At 44.7% G+C, this 5,782-nt stretch overlaps 1 pseudogene; it reads right to left on the bottom strand.

The window, feature by feature from the left end:
* Nucleotides 1-4,957: 4,957 nt before the first annotated feature.
* Nucleotides 4,958-5,075, bottom strand: LOC124803629 (annotated as a pseudogene).
* Nucleotides 5,076-5,782: the final 707 nt, after the last annotated feature.

The raw sequence follows: 5,782 nt of genomic DNA, 5'->3' as shown, positions 1-5,782 counted from the left end.
CCTCAACAATCATCTCAAAAGCTACTTGAATCAACGTAATTTAGAAATAAGACATTTAACTTTGAACTTGAATTAAATGGTTTTGGACAATTAGCAGTAGTAAAATTTAGTACGTACCAAGCTGAGCTGCAGTCACAGATAAGCTAAAATATGGTAACAAAACTCGTACTCTTAATTTGTGCTTGTGTAATCTAAATATCGTAGCCGGCTATGGATACTTTAACTGAACTTTGAAATTAAAGCAGCGAAATGGAATGATATTACTTCAATGCTGGCGTTTGAATATCAAGGACACATGGGTTGATTTTGGAAAAGGAGAGAACCCTGCTTGGTAATGCAATTGGGACAATGAGCAACAAAGGTTCATGCTAAGTTGCTGTATTTTAGTGATGCAAATGGAACAGTTTGAAACGCTGAGGTCTACCATACAGTTCTAAAACTTTACGTACTTTCAGTATTCCTTGTTGCCTGATTGGAGGTTTGAAGTCGTCGATCGAGGAGGTGGCGACAGTCACCTATTGTCGGCCGTCGCTGTTGCAGAAGCTGGATGTTGGCGCGCCTTCTTCTCGACACAATCTCCAGGCGAAACGGGCTCTTGATGTGTGCCAGCTAATGTTTCCCGTCCGCGACTCCGTGCCAGAAACTATCATAGCAAGTCGAGCGCAATTACAAGCTGCCAAACCCCGAAAGCGCGGCAACTCGCGGTAACGTCACTCAACACACCTGCCCCACCGCCCTACTCCAGCCACACTCTGCCCTGCCCGCGCTCCACGTGGCAGAGTTAACCCTACCAAAGATCCTAAACACTTTGGTTCTCCACACGACCTATCGATGTATTCGTTCGATAGCATAGTTTTCCCTATGCAAGTCCCAGCGTAAAAATACAAATAATATTTACAAAACAAACCAATCATACATCGACATAAAGGCATATTATATATATATATATATATATATATATATATATATATATATATATAAATTGTAAAACAATTACAATATGTAAAGACACCGAGATGTCAGACCTACAGACAAAAAATAAGGAAAAAATTTATAGTACAATAGATGGAAACAGGAGAATATGCATTTCCGGCGTTACAACTCCTTGCTGTATGACGAGGCTATGACGACGGACAAAGTATCGGCGCACTTCAGAGTCTTCTTCACTGACCTCTTTGCTCTGTCGTTTCCGACTGGTGTGCCGGCGCTTGACTTTACGCCGGAACAACGACGAGGTCCAGAAAGCAAGGCAACAGTCGTATTTCCAAATCTACGAATTTTTATAAAACGGCGAGCACACGAGGGAATTTTACAAGCCTCTCCCAGATATTCCCAACTGACGTTCCCTTTGCTGGAAAGTCCCTGTCTGTACATCAGTCATTAGTAGGAAAATCTTTAGGGATAACGAATGAAAGTGTACCGCTGATGAAACAATACATCTAGCTACATTACTCAGCTCGAACTTACTCGATGATTCCTGTAACTGTGTAACGTATTATAGTACGCCAGTTCTCTTGTGATTAACTAAGAGTCTGGCATATTGTGGCCGGCCGCTGGTGACCGAGCGGTTACAGGCGCTTCAGTCTGGAACCGCGCGACCGCTACGGTCGCAGGTTCGAATCCTGCCTCGAGCATGGATGTGTGTGATGTCCTTAGGTTAGTCAGGTTTAAGTAGTTCTAAGTTCTAGGGACCTGATGACCTGAGATGTTAAGTCCCATAGTGCTCTGAGCCATTTGAACCATTTTTCTTGCATATTGTTTCCCCCGTCATGCACGGAACTTCAGATGAATAAAAATTATATTGAAACATATCGGTAACTCTGGAGTTGTATACGTGGATTAGTAGACCTATTCCACCAGTTTTAATGTGGTGTCCTCGTTTTTCTTTTGTGGCACCGACGATTGGCTTGCGGAATACGTGCGTATTATTTTGTTTTGATAAAAGTTTGATATTATCTTTCTATTCGTTTGAACAAATGCTGTCAGTGACACTTCGTATCGATCACTTAATGGGTTTGTGAATTACTTGTTTGTGAAGAAGTATCATCTCTATCTAAAATATTATTTCGCGTTCAAAGTGGATCGTTAAACTTCCTTTCCTACCTCGTCTTTCTCTTTCACAAAGTGTTATTCCTAGCTTTGTTGGTCCTAGTTCTTTAACTGGGGTAGCCGTGAAACGAGTGATGGGCAAATTCCAGTTAACCTGCATCCTTCCTAAAAGCCGCAGTTTGCATCGTGGTCGGCACATCCTGCCAACAGCAGAGACTCGGTTGTCATCTCCTCAATTCTGACAGAACCAAATCAAACCCTCATCAACAACTACGCCTGCCTGTCTGCGGACTTGGATCTCAGCGCCTGTCAAGCTTTCCCGTTTTCGCCGCACCTGTCATCTCATCTCACAGTATCGATAGAGGAATTTTGATTCCGTCGGCGCACGTCGAAATTGTGGCCGCTCTGTGGAAGATTTTATAGCTGCCTTGCGGAAGAGGAAGGCGGTTTGAGGCTCAAGAGACGTCCTACAGTTCGACAGGAAGTTGACGTGAAAGAACCAGACGATCAAATAAAACAGTCAAAATATTTGTTAGAGCATAGAATAATTAAATCTCTGTTCACGGGAACTGACAACGGCCAGGAGAACGGTGTGCTGACCACATGCCCCTTCGCATCCGCATCCGGTGACGCCTAAAGGCTGAGGATGACATGGCGGCCGGTCGGTCAGTTAGGTCTTCAGCGCCTGTTCGGGCGGTGTTTGATTGTTTTTATTAACGATTTCAGTAATAATAAAGCTCTGGTATATAGGAAATAGAAGTTCCCGCAATGAATGTAAGAACTAAATATCCATCGAGAAAGAAACACGATCAAAGACAAAAACAATATTGTCCAATTATTCCGACGCATTTCTTTCTACTTATGGTCTAAACGTTCAGTATCTGTTAGACATTCTTTTCACCTTAGTTACTTCCCTGAGGCGACTTGGAACTCTCTCCACTAATTTCCGGGTGAATTCGGGAGTTATTTTTTGCTACTCTCCTTGCAGTCTCTTCTTCAGCTGTAGATGTGATTGATGTTTTCCTTATTTGTTTATCAAGTTTGTCCCAAAGATTCTCAATCACATTCAAGTCTGTTGATTAAGGGGACGGATGAAGCATCTTTCGATGGTTAAACTGTAGGGTGGCAACGGCCTTACACCTTACATGAGTCCAGTTAACGTGACACTTTAGGTTTTGTTGAAGTAATATTCTAAATTACGGTGTAGGAAATCTATGTGGAAACGTATCGGCACGCGAGAATTCCGCGATTTTGAAATTATAAGATTTTGCGGAAAGGTAGTACACGAGACAGAGCTCGGCTATGTCCCCGTCTAGCCGCCGAAGGCCACAGCCTAACGCTATGAATGGTGAACTGGGGGATTTCTGTAATCCGTTTAGAGAGGCCACAGAGGTCACCAACCTCTGAAGGACGTTCGGCTGCAGGTGCTCAAGTGTTTACCAAAACAGATTAGTGGATAACTGGACGGGCTTCCCTGTGATTGCTCTCGTCTATGTCCCACTAATTTTACGCCTTCGAGTAACTCAAGTGGGGCAGGCTAGGAGTTCTGAATAACAAACTTTCAATGCAAGAATCTGTGTTCGCTATGACAGGGAATCTTGCCGGTCTCGAGTGGTCTCTTGGGAGAAAACTTCCAGTAAACGTCTTATTGCCCATAGCTGTGTTTCTTCCCTGCCGGCGAGGGCGGAGTTTGCTTGTGAAATTTTGTAAAAATAAAAGAATTGTGGAAAATATTTCTATTCCCAGGCCGTAGATTGGTCGGCACTGCCAAACTGGGTATTTTGAGAGCGTCTAGTGATGTGATTCGCTCGGTAAAAGTTGAGGTGAGAAAACAAAGGTGAAGAGCTATCTTGCTAGACTCTCTGTCGTGGTCTCCCGTTCTGGGCTCTCGTACTGAGAGGACGTTAGCCAAGTGGTCTCCCTTCTTGGTCTTTCGTTCTGAGTGGACGTTAGCTGCGCCAGCTCTTTGCTGCCGGGAAGATCGTGATCGTTGCAAATAGAGAAGTGTATGGACAGCGGTTTGTTGTCCGAGTAGTGTAGGAGTGTACTTTCCGAGACGCCACACGCCAACCGCAGAGCCGCGCCGTCGCCGTCGGAGACCGCCGCTGCAACTGGAACATTATGGTGAGATCGCTCCCGCTTCGGCCTGTGTTAGGAGTAACGTTAAATAGTTGAATCAGTTGCAATTGCTGTTTCCACAGAGGTTTCACGGTCCTTTGGGGTGTAGTGGTTCTTCGTATTTTACGTTTTGTGTCGATGTCAGTCGGTCAGCCAAGTTATAAGTGATCGCGTTTCGGACCAATGTTAACACAGTTCACTGCCAATGCCAGTCAGGAGGATAATTTGTAAATTGTTCATTGTGTTTTATTCAGCATTGATCTGAAGGCTATAATAAAATTATTGTGATTCAGTAGGGCCTTTACTTTCAGCAGTTGATCCTGAATTCACCCATTTGCTTTTTTTATTTTTGTATGTGTGTTTGATGTCATTGAACACCCTAAGTGTTCGTGATCGTTCATGTTTGGAAGTAAAAACAGGTGTGATTTATCGTCAACGTTACCACCGCAGATTAATTACGGGTGACAGGGCCACATTTAAATCTAGCGTTATCCATTTTTTCGTACAGTTCCACTCCCAATTTCTCTGTAAGTTGTTTGTCAGGGGCGAACTCACGCAAAAATCGTCCAAGCAACGGTAGGGGTGTTACAAAACAATAACCACTCCGTCTTCAGGCCAAGAGTGGCCATCCGACCGCCGTGTCATCCTCAGTGGAGGTTTCGGATAGGAGGGGCGTGGCATCAGCACACCGCTCTCCCGGTTGTTATGATGGTATTCTTGACCGAAGCCGCTACTAATAGGTAGAGTAGCTCCACAATTGGCATCACGAGGCTGAGAGCACCCCGAAAAATGGCAACAGCACATGGCGGCCTGGATGGTCACCCATCCAACTGCCGACCACGCCCGACAGCGCTTAACTTCGGTGATCTCACGGGAACCGGTGTATCCCCTGCGGCAAGGCCGTTGCCTACAAAACAATAACCACATCAACAATTCCAGTCCGTATGTTCTGCTCGTTATCTTTATAAAACTTAAAACTGTCCCCAGTCCCCACGCTCTGTTGCAAATTGTTGCTCAGTATTCTGAGGTACCCAAACTGGTCCATTTTGCCCTCAACAAAAACCAATTCACCAACTCCATTGCCGGCCTCTGTGGCCGAGCGGTTCTAGGCGCTTCAGTCCAGAACCGCGCTGCTGCTACGGTTCGAATCCTGCCTCGAGAAAGGATGTGTGTGATGTCCTTAGGTTATTTAGGTTTAAGTAGTTCTAAGTGTAGGGGACTGATGACCTCAGATGTAAAGTCCCATAGCGCTTGGAGCCATTTGAACCAACTCCATTCGGCGACATGTCCATCGCCATACTTCACACTTCCTTTGAGATTTTTTCTTGAAGCTCAGTGTAAGGTCGCTGCCAAACCGTTGTCTCCCGTCACGTTCAAATATGTTAAACTTACTCTCGTCAGCAAATATAACGTCATTCCAACAAATATTGCCGTCTCTAACATACTCTTTGGCAAACAGCCTTTTTTGATTTATTTTACTTATGAAGAGCTTCCGTCTTGCAATACGGACGTGGAAGTGACCTCCTCTATACACCTTCCTTATTGTTTCGGGATGCACTTTGATTCCTGCCTTTGGCAATCTCAGTAGTGAATTCTGGAGCACTTAATGTGGGGT

The sequence above is a fragment of the Schistocerca piceifrons genome, chromosome 6, assembly GCF_021461385.2.
Source record: "Schistocerca piceifrons isolate TAMUIC-IGC-003096 chromosome 6, iqSchPice1.1, whole genome shotgun sequence".
Taxonomy (NCBI): Eukaryota; Metazoa; Arthropoda; class Insecta; order Orthoptera; family Acrididae; genus Schistocerca; species Schistocerca piceifrons.
This window is presented reverse-complemented; position numbering and strand designations above follow the sequence as displayed.